The sequence below is a fragment of the Protopterus annectens genome, chromosome 4.part0 (genome assembly GCF_019279795.1).
Source record: "Protopterus annectens isolate FY-2018-M chromosome 4.part0, PAN1.0, whole genome shotgun sequence".
In the NCBI taxonomy this organism is placed as follows: Eukaryota; Metazoa; Chordata; order Ceratodontiformes; family Protopteridae; genus Protopterus; species Protopterus annectens.
The window spans coordinates 1,138,810,268-1,138,830,791 of NC_056733.1; the positions used below are offsets into that span (position 1 = coordinate 1,138,810,268).

The 20,524-nt window shown below is 37.4% G+C and overlaps 1 protein-coding gene across 4 annotated transcripts in view; it reads left to right on the top strand.

Moving 5' to 3' along the window:
- SH3PXD2B (SH3 and PX domains 2B) overlaps positions 1-20,524 on the top strand; it is a 1,471,413-nt gene that overhangs the window by 281,190 nt on the left and 1,169,699 nt on the right. The gene's annotated exons all lie outside the window — the stretch shown is intronic.

Genomic DNA, 20,524 nt, shown 5'->3' on the forward strand with positions numbered 1-20,524 from the left:
TTATATGGCCATGAAAGTATACAATTGTTCCAGCAAAAATAAAGCAAGCATATATAGTCAAAGAAAAACATCCGCTTTCAGTAGCAAGATCTTCCCATCCGTGTGTTCATATTAGACAGTCCCAAACGCTCACACTGTTGTAAAACACTGGAAATTGTGTTTGTAGGACTAGTTTGCCACAAGATCACCACCATCAAACCCGTTTGCATAAATGAACATTTATCGAATGCCAAGTCTTAGACACGCAACAAAGAGGCCCAAGCCTTAATGGAAAACAGTACCTGTAGCAATGTCAATATTTTAGATGCTCTCGTGGATAGTATCCCAATCGTAGTAGACTTCCCTGGGCAAAAAATAAAAATTGAAATTTATGTCCTGCAAGGTGACACAGTTGAACCAAAATCCATCCTTCCTTGGATCAATAATCCATGAAAATAACAGAATTCCACCGACCAACAGCAAAGGAGGAAATCCAAGATAAGTGCAATCAGACTTCTGCACGTACGGCTACTGCACGGCTCAAAGGCATCAAGGAATTACAAAAACATGGAAGATCTTGCTACTGAAAGCGGATCTTTTTCTTTGACTATATATGCTCGCTTTATTTTTGCTGGAACAATTGTATACTTTCATGGCCATATTAGCCTCATAAATAATTTTTCAATACTAGTTCAGCGTTTGATGGAAACTATTGGAACTTTTTCAACATAGGGACATAAACGGAATGTCGGGCTAACAAAACGGATGCATTTTTATAAAATTCACTTGGTCAGATGAAGAATCTTGGACTATTAAGGTTAAACAAATGTAAAAACTTTTTCATCAGTGTTCTATGTGAATTATAGGGTTTTATTAATGCTGGCATACAAACGGAAGGTTTCGATATTGTAAGCGGATGACACCCGCCTTGTTTACTGAAATAATTTTGGACCTTTAGATTTATATGGTTTTTGGGTAAAAATATTATATATATGTGAGAATGATGTTTTATCACTTATTCTTCAGCTTTATCTGAAGGTTTTATGTAACATTAGAGGTTGATGGTTTGAATGTTTAATATTTGAGGTATGGTAACTGTTCCAAACTATTTGAACGTGGGCACCTAAACGATAGATACTGGTGGGGATGTTTCTTGGTTTTATGACACCCACTCAGTCTTAATGTGATAGCTTTTGGCCTTGGGACTTTTCCATTATACAGGCAAGTTCTAAGGGCTCTATATTAATTTTGTTTTTCTTGCAAGTTTCATGCCACATCAGAATTGTTATATTTGACTTACAGTGGTTATATTATAGGTGTACACCAGATATGATATATCATGGTTGAATGAGATTGAATGATTCAATGCAGATTGTTAACAGATAATGCAACCTTAATATTCAGCATACTTTTTGGTCCACAACAGTTTTTGTAAAAATATATATAGCCTTATTTTTAAGTTATTGGACCAGATATTATAAGGAAGACAATCATCTCATACATTAAAAAATTCAATCTATGTTTGTTTTATTAGGTACCCCCTCTATATGAGTCCTGGGTGCAAACATATTAGGTTTCAACATTAATATATACAGGCATCTTAATACAGTACTGTATTATTAATAATTTCATTTATGATGTACTAATGAAACGGGAACTGGCTGGTCGTGATATTTAAAGAATTTCTTCAGGTTTACCCATATAATAGATGCAGTTTACAAAGGATATAAGAAATCTCTCTGCTGGCCTGAGGGCCGTAAATTCCTAGAGATATTTAGTATCTTAACCTCCTTTGAAAGTGAAGGTCCTGTCCTGGTCATTGTAGGTTTTATAATTGTAACCTAGTTATAACAGTGGCACAATAAATTGTTCTCCCCCTTTTTTCTCCCTTTTTTTTTTAGTATTTCCAAATTGATCCAAACTTTACCTTCAGGTGAGGTCCCCTCAGCTTTTTGGTACAAGTCATTAAACAACATTGAATGGTCACATAAATGTTTATTTTTATTGGAACTCAGTACTGTATATTTGTACAGGGACTGTTATTGTTCCTTGAGTCATAGTTGATATATATGACCAGGGTGTAAACATAGCACTTGGAATAGGGGTCGATCCTGACTCATTTAATATAGTAGCTATCATTGTTTATATCCAGTTGGTCTATACTTCAAACTTTTTATGTGTCAAGTTTCATATATATTCCAGGCTAACAGGGGCCCGTGTAGTCCTCACACTTAAAGATACTTTTTTCTCATTAGATTATTGGTGGGGACCTGGCACTGTTTAGACGATCCAGATTCTATCATATATTTGTGACCTATTGTATGTTGTAACAGCATTGATAATTTTATTATGGATCTTACAGAATTACTGAGGGGCCTCTCAGCTGATAGGAATGATCTGGCAGCATTTGGACTTACTAATTTGGAGCAAGATATTAATAAGGAAGCCTTTGCAACAATTAACAATTGTGAAACTTCCTTTCATAAGCTGAATAAAAGTATGAGGACATTAAGGGCGAACGTGTGGCAAGCTAAACTTTTCAAAGCCTACTTGGCCAAAGATATATCACCTAGGGGACTAAGGGTAAAGATACAACCGCTGGTCTCCGAAGCAGATTCCATTCTATTTAGAACAATGGACAGAAGCTCAACATAAATCAGCAATGGAATTTGTTAAAATTTTGGCGGCATATCATGAGAGGACCATAGACAAACAAATATTAGAAATTACTGATATGTGTAATATCATCAGTAAATTTGAAGGTCAGGAGGGCTATTCTAATAACCTTCAGAAATTGGGACAGGACCTTCTCAGCTGTGAACAGACACTTAAAGATAAAAAAATGGGTAAATTTCAGCGTGACTTAAGTGAATTATGAAGGGGGGCACCCCTTTTCAAGTAACAAACATGTTAGGTTTGAGCCTTCACACAGGAAGGTCAATAAAAAGAAGAGACCAAGATCTTGAGAGAAAATCGAACAATTCAAGTTGTGATGAATCAGGGGAGGATTCCTCCAAAACTTTAGAATCCGGTTTACAACATTCTGCCGACTCGCCAGCCTCTAAAAGAAGAAACCCTTTGGGCCCTTTAGCCAAAGGTACAAACGCGGTGGGAGGAAACATAGGGGTAGAAAGCATGGCAGACCTATTGAAACTAATTGTTCAGAAATAATGTGTTGAACATTTCATCTACAACACTGTCCACAACACAAATTCAAATTCTTAATAAAGGACTTAATTTTATTCCTGGTTTCTTTATTTCTGAAGATTCATTTGCTAATGATATCTTTGAATTTTGCAGATTACTTAACCTGAAACTATTTTTTCAGACAGAAGGTAATTTAGATAATATATCCTTTTCCTCCTTTACCTCTCTGTCTCATCCTCTCCCCCGAGGATACTTTCTCTTGCCTTGATTCCCCCTTCCTTCCCTGATACTTTTTCCACTCTCCTCTGGTCTACTTTGTGTGCCCCGCTCCGCTCCCCACCCTACCCCCATATCCCACCCACCCCCAGGGGTCCTACATTTATATTTCTACAAGCCACACCTCCTACTACTGCTATCCTATCCAATTCACAGTCTCACAGATTGTGTAACTTCCTTCACTTAGTCACACCTACATACCACTTTAACCAACCCACCACTATCTCACTAAAGTCCTATACCATTACAGCCCCTTCCACTCTACCCCCTACTCCCACCACACACGCCTCTACAACATATCAGGAAACCCTACTTCACATACATCTATCTTATCATGTCTACAACTATCCTCCACTCACAACTTAAACTACCTATCACCTTCTTACTATTATTCCTTCTCATTACTACCTACTTCTTAACCTCCTATGAACACTCCTTAACTATTTCTCTCTCACTTCCCTCAAAACATACTAGTACACCTACAACATACCTACCTTCATCCTATTTACCTACCTCATCACAAACCATATATCTACTTCCCAAATACCATAGACTATTTCATTGTAAACTACTAAAAACTAAATCAAAGAAAGTATTTGACACATCTCTAAAACACATATCCAAAAACTATGGTCTACTACTCCATCTACTTCAGGACGGTGACATACACCCCAATCCAGGCCCTCAACCTACAACTACTGAAACACACAGTCACCATATAAAAGCTCTCCTTCCTCCATCAACTATAACTACAAACATACTATCCTTGGCCCACCTAAATATCGCAGTATCTGTAATAAAGTTAGTCAAATACGCCCTACTAGAAGTACACAACTTTGACATTCTATGCTTATCAGAAACCTGGCTAAAACCATCTATTAAAGATATTGAAATTACCCCACCTGGATATAACATTGTTAGACTTGATCGCACCTCCAAGAAAGGAGGTGGAGTAGCTATCCTATATAAATCTAACCTGAAGCTTACTCTTCTTGACCTTGCTCTTACCCAAAACAATAATGTCGAAATAATCTGCTCTAGAGTTCAAATTAATACTACTAAATCAATAAACATCATTTGTGCTTATCTGCCTCCAGGAAATAATATCCCCACATTAGAACAACTTCTTGAACAACTCTCAAATTACCTCCCCCAAGAAACATTACTTCTTGGAGATTTTAACATTGACTGGAAATCTTGTAACAATGCTAACCCTACTTCCCATTTAAACCTTTTTGGTTTCAAACAACTAATTGATAGTGCCACTAGAATAAATAAAACAAGCAAAAAAGAAACCACCTTAGACTGGGTTCTTACAAACTCCCTCTCACAAAGCTACAAAACTGGCATCCTTCCTGATGACCTTAGCGATCACTCCCTCACATATGTCATTAGAGCTAAAACTCATCAAAACTTACCTACCTCACATAGAACACTATATTCAAAGAAACAATTTAATCCCCAAAGATTTCAAACAGAACTCTCACAATACAATTGGACCCCTCTAAAGCACCTCTCTCTCAACAAATCCATAGAATATTTCAACTCAGCATTCCTTACAATCCTAAACCACCATGCCCCAAGTCGTACCATTAGAATAAAGACCAGAACAGCACCCTGGCTTACCTCTAATACTAAACAAAAGATCAGGCTTAAAATAAATCTTGGAAGAAATGGCTCCTCTAGAAACCCAACAGACTATCAAATCTTTAGAGAGCTGAGAAACAAAACCAAAAATGGTATTATTTCAGGCAAAAAACTATTATGTAGAACTTCAGCAATCCACAAAAAGAACCAAAAGGTTCTGGTCTACTATCAATCATCTACTTACCCCAGGTAAAATAGTAACACCTAACCCACAGAATCTAGACCCTGATAATCCCTCTTTAATAGCCAATAACTTCAATAGCTTCTTTACTACTTCCATACAAACACTAGCAAGCCATTTATCCCCTGATGCTTCCCAACTGATCTTAAGTAACACCAACAACGTCATTCCTTCCCTTCAACTTCAACCCATACCCACCTCCTACATACAATCTCTCTTACAAAACTTAAACCCACTACCCCTCAGCAGATAAGCTTCCTGCTGAATTCCTTCAGGTAGCAGCAAAAGCTATAGCCTACCCTGTTTCGATCCTAATAAACAGATCCATAAAAGAAAGTGATTTTCCAGCAATCTGGAAGATATCACACATCATACCCTTACATAAAGGAGGCAAATCCACTGACCTCTCTAACTACCGCCCAATAGCACTATTATCTCCACTAGCTAAAATCATGGGAAATGTATACACAAACAACTACTTAACCATCTCCTTCAAAATAACCTACTAGCAAACACTCAACATGGATTTAGACCCTCACATAGTACGACCACTGCACTACTTTCCTTTACTAACACAATAAACTGTAACCGTAATAATAACAAACTAACTGCTTCTCTTTTCCTAGACCTGTCAAAAGCCTTCGACATGGTCAACCATAAACTTCTCCTACACATACTAAACTCACTTGCCTTGGATTTTTCCTCCTTAACGTGGTTCTCATCCTACCTTGAAAACCGACAACAAGCAGTACTCTGGAAAAATTCTCTATCTGCTCTACTACCTATCTCCTTAGGAGTACCTCAAGGATCAATATTAGGCCCACTCTTATTCTCTATCTTTATTAATGATCTTCAATCATCTATCCATAACACTACCTGCATACAATATGCAGATGATTCTACCATCATCTGTACAGCTCCCACCCAATCTGAACTCCAGTCACTCACACAATCTACCTTTTCAACCGTTGAACAATGGTTCTCAAAAGCAAGTCTCCTTCTCAACTCCAAGAAAACAAAACTATTACTATTCTCACCTACCCACAAATCTCCTCAACTAAATTTTACTATTACTGCAGCTGACAATTCTCTTATCTCCCCAGACTCTACTACCAAACTGCTTGGTGTTACTATTGATAATAATCTTAACTATGATTGTCATATCAATAACACTATAAAAGCAGTAAATAAAAGATAGGTTCACTGTACAGAATAAAACCCTTCCTTACTCCAGAAGCACGGACCACCTTAGCTCAATCACATCTTATCTCCACCCTACTGTATGCTTCCTCTATTTACACCAATCTCTCTAAAGGTAACCTGAAAAAACTAACTACATCCTATCATAATATAGCCCGTTTTGCCACAACATCCCAGTACAGAACTCACCACTGTAATAACTTAAAACAATTACAATGGTTAGAACTACCTAACAAGCTTATCTATCAACAACTCTTAATTACACATAACATTCTTTATCAACCAACAAAAACACCAGCTCTCAGTAACCTCCTTACTCCCTACAAAAACTTGAAACAGTTGCGATCTGCCGAAAAGATACAAGTCACCACAACTAGAATTACAAATTCAGCAGGTAACTGTCTATTTTCAAACTCCATAGGAAAATATGGAATAACCTCCCCACACATTACCTCACTAGACTCCTTTCAACTTTTCAAAAAACAACTTCTATTACATCTTAACAACTTCTGGCTCTGCTCCTGTACCAATCCAGACTAAATGACTTCTTCGCTCTTCAGCCATACCTCCCTACGTAAAATCACTATCTTTCCCTGCTATTTCAAATGACTAAATTACTGTACTGTTCTTAAAAAAAAAAAAAAAAAAAAAAAATATGAATATATAGCTTAGGCTATTTGTTTTTTACCTGTTTTTTTTTTTGCTGTATTTTCTACTACACTAAAATGTATGCATTGTTGCTTAAATGTTTAACCTTGTTTTAATTGTGGAGCTTTTCTCCCCGGGCCTCCACTGAAAATGGAAATTATCCAGCTGGACTAGCCCGGTCAACAAATGTAAAATAAAATAAAATAAATAAATAGATAATGATGCTGGATTCAGATATCATAAATCAACATTTATGCCACCCATGCATCCGATTGTATCCATGTTCTATAAGTCCACCCTCAAAGATTTACATTTTAATTTCAAGGATTCACACGTCAAACAGAATAATGTGTCCAGGAAGGAGATGGACACTATTGTGGAAATGGCTAACAACAAGAAACTAGTAATATTAACAGCAGAGAAGGGGGATGCCATTGTAGTACAGGATTGGTCAGCATATAATTTTGAAGCAATGCGACAACTATCAGACAGTAGATACTATACACATATGGTGATTGATCCTACACTAGGATTCAAAAAGAAAATAGATGAATTCTTACAACTAGCTAGGGAGGAAGGCATTATAACACAAGATATTCAACATCATCTTACAGTTACAGATCCCTGTAACCAATACATCTACTTCCTCCCTAAGATTCATAAGGACCCAAACCATCCACCTGGCTGACCGATCATCTCGGGCAGAGGTTCTATTACAGAACCATTATCTCAATTTCTCACATTACATCTGAAGCCCCTGCTCCAATGTGTTAGAGCAAGAATACAAGACACGACTGAATTCCTCCGGATAATAACAGATAAGCAGCTTGAGGAAGGGTGGTATTTGTGCACTTTAGATGTTTCTGCATTATATACCAACATCCCCCATTGGGCTGGCCTAGATGCTTTGGAATATTGTGGAAGTGGCTAACAACAAGAAACTAGTAATATTAACAGCAGAGAAGGGGGTGCCATTGTAGTACAGGATTGGTCAGCATATAATTTTGAAGCAATGCAACAACTGTCAGACAGTAGATACTATACACATATGGTGATTGATCCTACACTAGGATTCAAAAAGAAAATAGATGAATTCTTACAACTAGCTAGGGAGGAATGCATTATAACACAAGATATTCAACATCATTCTTACAGTTACAGATCCTTGTAACCAATACATCTACTTCCTCCCTAAGATTCATAAGGACCCAAACCATCCACCTGGTCCACCAATAGTCTTGGGCAGAGGTTCTATTACAGAACCATTATCTCAATTTCTCATATTACATCTGAAGCCCCTGCTCCAATGTGTTAGAGCAAGAATACAAGACACGACTGAATTCCTCCGGATAATAACAGATATGCAGCTTGAGGAAGGGTAGTATTTGTGCACTTTGGTTGTTTCTGCATTATATACCAACATCCCCCATTGGGCAGGCCTAGATGCTTTGGAATATTGGTTAACAAAGTCAGAATTATACCCCTCAGGTTTCAATACACTGTTACTATGCATGGCAGAACATGTGTTAACCAAAAATGTGATATTCTATGGCAACGAATGTTATTTACAGACCAAAGGCACGGCCATGGGGGCCTCATTTGCTCCTATATACGCAGACCTTTTTATGGCCTACATTGAAGACCAAATCATTTATGACAAAGCTCATAACATCTGCATTGATGAAATTGATATATGGATGAGATATTTGGATGATTGCTGGATGGTATGGAGATCTGACATCATATATCTTAAGGAGTTTGTGACTTATTTGAATGAAAATAAATGGAGTATTGAATTCACGATAACTTATGACACTAATCAGATTACCTTTCCAGATGTCTTAGTAACAAGAAATGTAGATCATACATTAACAACAGATATCTATCGTAAATATCCCCAATACAATTCCCTACTCCATGCCTCCAGCTTTCATCCCCCCCTATATTTGCAGAAACATTCCAAAATCACAATTTCTTCGCCTGAAGAGGATTTGTTCAGAGGAAAGCACATTTATCACCTATGGGTCAGATTTATGCACAAGGTTCCTTAACCGGGGATATAAAAAAGGTGATATTGTTCAAGGAAGACGGTATGCTACTAACACAAACAGGGAGAATCTACTACAATACAAGGAGCATAAACAGAAATCTAACTCACAAATTAGATTGGTTACTACATATGGGAGAAATACAGACACTCTTATCAACTGTGTGTGGAGACATTGGAATATATTGCTAGCAGATAACAAACTTAGGGCAATATTGGATGACAGATGTCACTTTTCATATAGACGAGGTCGGAACATGGGTTCCTTTTTCAACCACTGTAAACATATCAACAAGAATGTGAATTCATCTAAACAAATAACCTTACAAGGGGGCCCTCTATTGGGCTGTTTCCCATGCGGCCACTGTACACATTGCAATAATATGAGTAAAACAAAGGAATTTACTGGTAGGAACACTGGTGAAGTTTTTTTCTATTAGATTCTTTGCAAATTGTCAATCAGACTGGGTGATTTATTTGGCATCATGCAATTGTTCAGCATTTTATGTAGAACAAACTTCACGCTGTGTCAAATTTAGGATCTCGGAACATCTTAGTGATATTAGGACTTGTAAACCTACGAATGCACTGTACAAACATACAATTAAACACCCAAATGCCAAGTTCAGATTTACTGTGATTGATATTATACAACAGAATACAGTTAATAAATCTGGTTGGCATGCAATATTAAACAAAATGGAAAATAAATGGGTTAGTAAATTAGGTGCACTTTTTTCCCCTGGGTTGAATGAATACATATAAAAATAAAAATGAATGTTTAAATGTATGCAATTCTGCTTTTGGATTGCAGGTGGCGCTGGACCACACTAAATGAATGCAATTCTGATTTTGGATTGCAGGTGGCACTGGACCACACTATCTATATATATATATATATATATATATATATATATATATATATATATATATATATATATATATATATATCTATCTATATATATATATATATGTGTTGTGAAATTTGTAACCGTTACAAACACTGAGGAAGGCCTAAGGGCCAAAACCGATATGTTTTTTTCCTCCTTCCTTTAATAAACGGATTTTGATCCATGCTGAGAACACACAATTTCAAGGTATGATTGGAGATCCAATCCATAATTCTTTGTAGTGCTGACTTTGAAAGATAGTAATGTAGTTGGGAACCCTTTTACCTGTTTACATATTCCCAGCTTAAGGGAAATGGATGGTTCCCAAATACATTTTACTGAGAGTAACTTGCACAGCAGACAGAAATGAAGCTGAAATTAACTTGTGATTTGTTCTGCTGATGTTATTTATGCTCGTATAGGAGTTAAATAACACCCTGGTTCAGTGCTACTTTAGTTTCAGAAGCAATGCTAATAGTTTAGGGTGTGCTTATCAATTAAGCACCCTCCTAAACATTGTTAGTCATAACTCACCCTATAATAGCACTAAACCAGGATATCATTTAACTTGTATTTGACCATAATAACAGCGCTCCATGCACTACAAACAAATAGCAGGATCGCTGTTGTAGGACTAGTACTTTGTATGTATTTTTTATGTTTATTTTATTTACCCTTTGTTTTGTGGTTAATCCCACTACACCAATGTTCTTCTTATTAGGGAAGACCAGAGGTGCTATTCATACTGACTGCTTACTCTTTGAAAATAATTGCAGCATTTTATATCATTAATATTTTTCTGATTTGCCTTTTTATACCATTTATTTTTATCACAATATTAGTTATTTTATACTTTTTTATTACTGTATGTTCTTCATTGTTCAGTTATGACCACTCCAGTGGTTTTAATTTACACGTAACATTATAATGTTAGTTTCTTTTTTAAACTTTACTCCTTGCTGTTTTGTCATGTATTCAGATTGGTCCGTATTGCAGTCATAACGTGTATTTCAGCTTATTTATCTGCAGATTTTGCCTATTTCTATAGGCAGTCTTTTCCTCAATTTGCTGTACAGTACAGTAATTATATTTTTGTAGAGTATGCTACCTATAATTATTTTTCTGCCATTTAATAATGTAATCTTTATATCTTGTGCGTTTCTCTATATGTTCACTGAAAACATGTCTGGTAGGTCTGAAAACAGCTTCCTTTTATGCATAATTTTGCTTGTGCCTAATTGTTTTTCAATTTTTTTTTAACAGAAAGTCTGCTTATATGTTATATTGTTGCATATAAACACACATTTGTCCCTTTTTGTCTGGTTGCTTTAATCTGATTCAAGAATTTGTTAGCATATTGTTTTTTATCTGCTTACTCCAGGGCTTTGAAGAAGAACAGGGGAAGGATGCAGTGTATTTTTTTAATCTAGGCTACTTTTTACCATTTACAGCACAAGGTTGAAATCACATGAACATGGGGATATCTAACTGCTTCAGAGAGCTGTCTGAAGACTTGACATCTGCCTTTGGCTGATTCCAGTCCATGTGTACCCCCCCAACAAATAAGTTTTACTCAGACATCACACTTTAACTTGCAACATATTTGCTGATATTTCCACCACTTTTACTTCTCCCACTTTGTCTTTTCTCCCTTTTGTATTCCACTTATGTAACGGCACAAATATTGGTTTGTTAGATTGTCTGTGTGTACATTGTCATGTTTCTCTGTTTACTCATACTGTACTTTGTATTTTGATGTAACCCAGGCTAATCTTGTAATCTGTCATTGTTTGATCAGTGTTCTCCCCTGGTACACATTTAAATTAATAAAATAAAGAAATAAACAAACAAACACAAATTTATATGTATTAATAGAGAATGTTTCAAAAACATTTTTGTTGTCCTCCTCATGCAATATACATTTTTATTATAACATCAGTATTATTTTCTGCTTTATGCCTTCATATTTCTATATATCCACAAATCCTTTCACACCCCTCATTTTACTATCGAATACGCTATATGCATTGATGTCAGATATGCCATTTGTTCTTATGCAGTTTACATTATCCCCCTTTAAAGGGCTGACCTGTGTTTCTTTAATGCACAATATTCAATACATCCTCTAAAATAGGCATAAACTTTGATTTCCATATTCTTATAATTGTTTGGCTGCAAACATCACTAAACTTAATACGGCCTTACTACGTCTTGGTATTTCTAATACTGGACACCATGTCAGTTCCTATTCATTTAGTGACTGCAACGTATTAACCCCAAGATTTGAGTCACAGCATTCAGTAAGGACTCATAAAGTCAACCAACTCCCCACTTTCCCAAAAAATGTATTTTTAGGTTAATTTCCTTTCCCCTTCACTTCTCCAATGCCTACTTCCCACTTACGGGAAAATTCTTTTAAGTGTATCCAGGGTGTAAAAATATCCATGCAAATATCTCAAGCCATCTAGACTGTTGCATGCTTAGGTGAGCTGCAGTCATGTGTATTCTTTTGTTATAGCAAGTGTCTCATTTTACTGTTATTTGTTAATGTGTTCATGTTCTACCACATGGGGCCATGATGTCTGTTCAGGTGCAGAGGAAATACTTTCAGTGCGGAAAGGATCCCTTTGAATTGCAGCCATTATGTGATATGGAATTTGCTCATTTATTTGCTGTAGGTTGCATTGTTCTACATTAGTGTGTACATCTTCCCTTTTACCCTCCAGCTGAAATGACTCCACGGTAAAGCAAAATCAAGCTTTATCATAACTATATTATTTTATAAGTGAGAGATACTTGAATGGAGATGAAGTTGTAATCGCTGATGGTTGGGTAAACACCAGTGAATAGGGCAGTACTTTATTAGGATAGACTTTCTGAGCCAACATTTGCTGAATAACTATTATTGGATTATTTTCTGCTACTTTAAAGCACGTTTTTATTACTGTAATGCAATTTTGCAGTTTCCAAGTAAGGTGCTGCCTGTGATCATCTAATTAACTGTGTTGTATTTCTGTCATTTGCTGCTAACTTGTAACACTGTATTCAGCAGATGTTACTTAGTATTGATTTATTGCTTAAAAGCATCGTCTCAGAAAAGTGTAAAAACAGTCCACTTTGGTATGTTCTCCTCTTTCTTCTTTTATCCCTTTTAAAATTAGATAAAGAAATACACAACAGCAGGCAAGCTAAAATAATGCCAAGAAGCAAGAAAACTGAGGAGTAAATCAATGGTGTCAGAGGTGAAGTGGACGAACCTACTGAACCGTACACTGATGGTTCATTTCCATTTGATTCGATTTAAAGATATTGCAGTGCATGGAGCGCTGTGATTTATGCTTCAAAATCAGGAAAAAAAGATAAACTTGTTACACGCTATTGTAGCATGAGACCGGATTGTAACAGCTGAAGTGGTACACACTATTCATTGTGATAGTCTGGTATAAGGGAAGAATGTGCCTTCAGTCCATGACTATCTGTCTTCCTATGTTCACTGAAGCTTACCGACATTAGTTTGTAAGTAACTTCTTTAAATTAAGGAGTATTTAAAAACTCCCCCTGATTTTTTGCCTTGCTTGCTATCTATGCAACAGCACTTGCGAAGTGCTTTACTGACCTTCATATCCAGTAAAACACTTCAGATTATTATTTTTTTTTTTTTTAAACAGGTAGTACATGCAGTAGATGAAACTTTATGCACTACAAAGAGTTATGATCATGTCTCATCAATCATAACCCATTATGTGTTCTCTGTATGGATACCAAGACCCACCTCTCGAGCTTCGGTCTCTGGTTGAATTTCGTGGCATCCATTTCATGAACACATAAAAGTGATTACTTGTGAACAGAGTTGCATTGATACCTGAAAGGAACGAATTTGTTCGTGAACCAAAAGTAACATCTGTAATAGTTGTGTATTAGCGTACACTTCCACTTATTTTCATGTACCCTTTAAAACTTTTAATAGGAGACTTCCATCTCGGATATGAAGGTAGATTGAACATTTTTTGTTTACCATAAGATCCTGTACCACATTGTGTCACTGTGCCACCTAAACACTGTAGTAATGTTGCTCCCTCACTGATTCAAGATCTGTGGTTTACTTCTGACTGTCGGCCTTTGTTTTTTTTTAAATGTACAGTATTGGGTGATGTACTGTTACTAAATACCATAGTACAGTGGTAACATTGCTTCCTCATTACTTCAGGGATTGTGGTTTATTTCTGATATCTGGATGCTGCCTTCATGAATGTTTTATACTTTCCTCATGTCTGTGGTTTTCCTCTCAGTGCTGACATTTCTTCTGCTTATTAAAACACACTAACTGGCTCTTCTAAATTGGCCATCCATACCTTTCCATTTTTTTTTTTGCCATGATGTGCTGTGTTGCTGTTCTCTAGTCTTCTGAAAGTTCTTCAGGATTCCAAGTTGTATTTTAAATTCTGTCTAGCTTTCCTTTCCTGTTGGCTGACCGTCTCTGAATGGAATAATTTATTTACCTGGCTAACAAATAATAGTCAGACATATCTTTGGATTGTGTCTCATAATATCCATGTATATATCCATTTCTTAAGAAATGCATTTTTTACAACTACATGCAACGCTGCCAGCATGGATTTACTATACGGCTGTGTGGAGACTTTTACTGTTTTATATTATTTGCACATTTTGTTTCTTTAGTCTTCATTCCTTTATTCATTTTCTAGATCACTTGTCTTGGTGAGGTTCAGTGGTTATTTACTTTCTCCTCTGTAATTAATTAAGTTGTAATATGCCTTTGCTGTGCATGCATTTTAGTAAGTGTGTTCCATGTAGTCAGCTATATTTTCTGTATTTTTCGTGGAGTACTGTTTCGTAGGTCTGAAAAGAACAAAATGTGCACAAGGACCTGCTTTTTTATCAAAATGCATTTTTTAATTTTTTTGCTGCAGGTTGTGCAAGATGTCTGTGTTATGACAACTGCAGTTTCTCCCTTAAGTTTCCCTCCATGCAATCTGTGTGTATCTTGAGCAGCTTGCACTGTTTTTTGTATACCCCCAAAGCATGGGTTGACAGCCTCTCCAACTGGCATGCGGGGTGCACAGGAATGACCCAGAGAGCTGCCACTGCAGCTAACAGCACCTTAAGTGCCTCACTTGAGTGAGTGGCATATTATGCTTTTTTCAAGTTGGGTTATTGTAATGAGTTGGTGATGGTTATGGCTTCATCCTGGGCCCAGGAGTGAGAACATGCTGGTCTCTGCTGTTCTGTAGCTCTAGTCTCCACCAGTGCCAGACATACAAGCCACCTTGCCTGCACACCTCGCCCAAACTCCCCTCCAGGTAATGTGAACACTTATTCACCTTGTAATGCCTTCCCTGACACTGCAAGCTACCACAGGTATCAAAGTCACTGATTTAACTCTGTCTGCATTGTAACCAGGACTTTATCTCTCTACATCAGTGAGCTGGCTTTAGAATGCAGTAAAAAAGAAATCTGATAAGTATTTCCAGTTCAGATGTCATAATCAGAATAACTGTCTGAAATTAAAGGCATGTTGCAAAACTCTGCTGTCAGACTTCACAAGTTTAAAAGTTAGTATATTTCTGGCTTTTTTTAATTTCTCCAAGTCTTTTGGTTTTCTAATACCATGACGGGAATGGAGCCCATTCCTAAGTCAAAGTATGATTAAAGTGCATGAAATTAATATTGTTTCAATCTTTGATATCAGCCAGTAGTGCTCTCCTCAGCACCTGCAGTCTGCCCAGTAATAACTCCTTCTGCAATTTGTATGGGGTTACATGGATTGGTAACGTATCTAAATAGATTGTGAATTCTTTTTTATAAGACCCATTGCTCCTACTACTATTGGAACTGTCTGGATATCTTTCTTCCACATGGCTGTCGTTTCTGCCTGCAAATCCTAGTATTTTATGACTTTGTGTCTCTCTGTATGCAAGATACTATAAAACCACAACTTTCTGGTTGTGTAGTTGCAGCCATGTGAATTCAGTGGCAGTGTATGAATGATGCCAAAAAAAGGGTATATTGGCATATATGATCTGTACATACAGTAGTACCAAATCATTGTTTATCAGACATAGCCTAGAAACAAAAAAAAAAAAAAAAAAAAAGGGAGAAAGGAAAGAAAAGTGTACTTCTACTGTTTTCCTCACCTTTATTACTTTGGATGAGTTGGCAGTGGCTAGTGATGTCATCATTCAGCTCCAGGATCTGGGGTTTGGCACCAATCTCTGAAAGCAAGATTGATTACATGTACTCTTTCTGCATTTATCTGGGTTTCTTGGCTTCCTCCCACCTCTCAGAATCACACTGCTCAGCTTGATGTGCTACTCTATGTTGTCCCTATGTGTTGTAGTTTCATACAGTGCAGCTTTCTTCATAGCACAACTCGAGCTGCTTACTCGGATTACAAAATGAAATAAAATAACCTGCACTTAACTCTTTGTGGAAGACTTGATACTGTGCAGTTCTGGCTGTGCTGTACATTTATCTTCAGATGACTTGTCACTGATGTTGGTTAAATGATCTACTTGTTTATTTAAGGAGCTTGTAGTTAAGTACACTCCATCCAGAACAAGGCTTTCTGGTACCGCATTCAGAATTTGCAGCGCTGTGCCAGAGTATGTCCCAATTCCTCAAAAATGAAACATGGTACTCTGAAATCTCAGTCCAACTTAAAGCAGTAGGTTTTATTTCAGATCTTTTTATTTTTGCCATGATGTGCTGTATTGCTGTTCTCTAGTCTTCTGAAAGTTTTTCAGGATTCCAAGTTGTATTTTAAATTTTGCCTAGCTTTCCTTTCCTGTTGAACATCACTGCCTTGCCAATAGAACTGACTGACTCTCTCTTTGACTCACTTCTCTTAAGAAGCATGTTATCTTCAGACATGTCATCCTAAACGTCAGTCCAACCATAGCATACAAGTTCTCAGAACTTTGCTCCTAGACCTCATTTTCTGTAATTTTCCACAAACTGCATAACAACATACGAAAGAAAGGCAAAAAAAATTTCAGAGTTTCTTCCATCCGTGTATGCCTTCTGCCTCTAACCCTTGTATTTCTCTTTTCTAAAGGAAAGCATTTAATCTCTGTCAAATAGTTGTGGGAGTTGTAGCCCCTTGTAGTAATGAGCTGCTCTAGATCTATTATAGTTGGTCACATTTTTCTGTGGCAGATTTTTGCATTCCTGCATAAACGACAATGCATTCAATTGCTTGCACCTGTTTGTTGCACATACTGTAATACATTCTGTGCAACTATGAGAAAATAGCAATTGCTTGGAGTGAACTGTTATTGAGTAAAGGTAGCTGAATATTTCCCACTTCGGTTTATTGTTGAATTATGTCAGTTGCAGTGCTTTTTTTCTTCTATCTCACTTTTAATTTGTGATTCTGGTTTGAGGTTGAAAAGTATCAGGATCAATAGTTCAACAGGTAGCGCACTTACCTTTGGTGCAGAAGGCTGCAAGTTTTATTCCCACATCAAACAGTTGGATTAATTTTCCAATATTGACATTGGAGCACAGCATAAGGGGGATGCTGCACCCCTGAGTTGGCAGTCCTTGGGATGAGATGTTAAACTGAGGCCCCATTTGTCCGAAATGGTGGTAGCTCTGGTGAATGTAAAACATCTCACAGCACTTAACAAAAAGTATTCTCCTAGTCAGTATGAATACCACCTCAAGTCTCACCTGAAAACAGGCCATTGGCCTAGTGGGACTAACTTGTTCAACAAGATATAAATAAAAATAAAATAAGTAAGTGTCCAGTTAGATGTGACCATTTTCCTTTAACAAATTAATTAATTAATTAATTTTAGGCTAGCTTTCTTCCTCATTGTTTTGGCTTTCTCTTCATGAAATCAACAACTTGGGTATGTTAACAGATTTCAGCTGGCAGGAATGAATACAGTGATTCCATGCAAAGGTCTTTCCTACAGGGATACTGTGGACAGCGATGGCCACAGGTGTTATCTGTTCTGGTGGCATGGTGCTCCATTATGGCATCAACATACATGCATATACTGACCCTTTGTTATAAGGTTGCATGTTAAGGTGAACCTTTGGTCGTGATGCTAAGTTTGTGCACCAGTCCGTAATATCCTTCCTTATATATACCTAGTAGTTAGCCAGCAAATGGAAATTGTATCTGTTTAGCAAATCGTTTTCAGGACTGAACAATAATATTAAGACAGGCAGTTTTGTCATGAAAATGATATGTGTTTCTCCCTGCTTTTATAACCATCCAATCCTCTGTCCTCCTGACTGCTCAGCTAGAAATATTGTAAACTTAAACCTTTTAAAAAAGAGAGAGAGAACAATATGAAATGGTAAGAAGACAACAGGCTGTTTTCCTACTTGTATTAATTTCTTGAAATGTTTACACACCCCAAACACAAGTTTGTAGCAGAATTGTCAGTCTTGGATATTTAACCTAAAAACTGAATTCTCAACACTTGCTTTCTGGTTGAAAAATTTGTTTGAACTATTTGACTAGAAACTCCTGCATCAGTCTTTCTTCCAGTTTATTAATTAGAAAGTTAATGATTTCTCCATAGCTTTAAGCATTTACCAGTTTAGAATTTAAAGTGTTAATCTCTGAAAACCAGAGTGGAGCAGCCTGTGGATTACAATGAGTCACAGCAAGTGGAACTGGCCGATTTGAGACCTTTGCTGGCTTCCCAAGTTAATGGTCAGTGCACCAAACACCAGAGGGTACATTGTATTTTGTTGCTATTATTGGTGTAGTATGACATTGTCCCATAGCATTTTCTTGGTAGGATAGCATTAATGTGCAGGTGGTTAATGTGCTGAAATCCACCATCCCCTCTGTCTGCACTTCACAGAACTCCAACAAAATGCAATTTTTTTTTTGTAACAGGTACTTCATGAGCTGCCCTTCCTGGAACCAGATCATTGAGAAGTAGTGGTTTAGTAGTTCACTAAGAGGCCATACATCAAAGTGGTTATGATTGTAAGCTGTGAAGCTGAAGGTCTGGCTACTCACCTGTACTGTTTGTCCACTGTGGGACTTTAGTACATTCTTCAGCTTCTTGCTTTTTTCCCATGTTTTGCTCCAGCCAATTGACCCATTCATTCCACATTACAGCTTGGAGATGCTGTCATTCAGGCAGCCATCAGGTGTGTTTGGCTTTTTTCTTGCTAGCCCCAACCTCTAGCACACATTTAGCCAAGCTCAGGATGTCATGTAATGGGCTGACCACAGAGGTTGTGCCCCTTACTTTCTAAGGGAGTACCTCTAAGCAGTGCTGCCCCACCTGGAAGGGCAAGGGGTGGTTCTCCCCCATCTCCACCAGCGAAATCACACCCATGCATATTGTGTGCAACCCCCTCTGAGACCGGCAAAGAAGGGGCACCCCTTCACTCCTTCTCCCCCCCCCCGCATGGCTCTTCCAGTGCTGGGACTGCTACCCTCTGTGCTATGAAGGCAGGCCCAAATTCCTGTTTCTAACCAGAAAAAGCAAGCCTAAAGCAAACCTAAGCTTTGGTAGTGAGATTCTCATCAGCAAATGGAGAGGTGGAAAAATATCCGATACCAACATGAAATGGAAAATTAGAAACTAAGGGTTCTGGTTATTAGTTAAGGTATTTCCTCTTTTTTAATTTCTCCAAGTCTTTTGGGTTTCTAATACCATGACGGGATGGACCCCATTCCTAAGTCCAAGTACAATTAAAGTTCATGAAATTAGTATTGTTTCTGGTCTTTGTCAACCAGAAGTGCTCTTTGCAGCATCCACAATGTGCCCAGTAATGACTCCTTCTGCAATTCATATGGGTTTACATGTATTGGTAACATATCTATATATGATTGTAGACTCTTTTTTATAAGACCTGTTGCTCCTACTATTATTGGAACTATTGGAGCCTCCCAAGCCTTTCTGTGTTGGAGGGAAGCCTTCTAGCTTATTAGTGGGAGTGGTAAGCATTAGGTAACCTGTCTACCACATGAGTGGTTCTGACCCAGAATTTGTAGTTATTGGCCGTTGGACAGTCTTCCATCTCTCTCAACTTTCTGATTTGAAGGCCTGCATTTGCACTTGTTTCTGTCCTGTAACTCCTGGGCCCATCTCATTTGCTCACTCAAAAAAAAAATTTTATCTGCTTTTACTGTATTTGTGTTTCTTCCTACTTTATTTTGCTTTTGTGTCATCTTAAAAGTACTCAGTTGTATTTATTACTGCTTGGTGTAACACATTCTAAGCCTTTTAGTTTAAGCACTTGGGCTTCAGACCAGTTGTTTTACATTAAGAAGGTTTGTGGCCTGCACTGTAGTGGCAGAACAGGTAGCTTACATTCTTCTAAGTTGGGAACTGCTGATTGAGGGCTCAGTGTCTGTTATTCTAAAAGTGTATTAATTCTGGTTTAAGCACTTGGGCTTCAGGCCAGCTATTTTACATTAAGAGGGTTCGTGGTCAGCACTCTTGTGGGAGGAGAGGCTGGACTCTGCCCTTCTGAGCTGGGAATGTCTGGTTAAAGGCTTATAGTGCC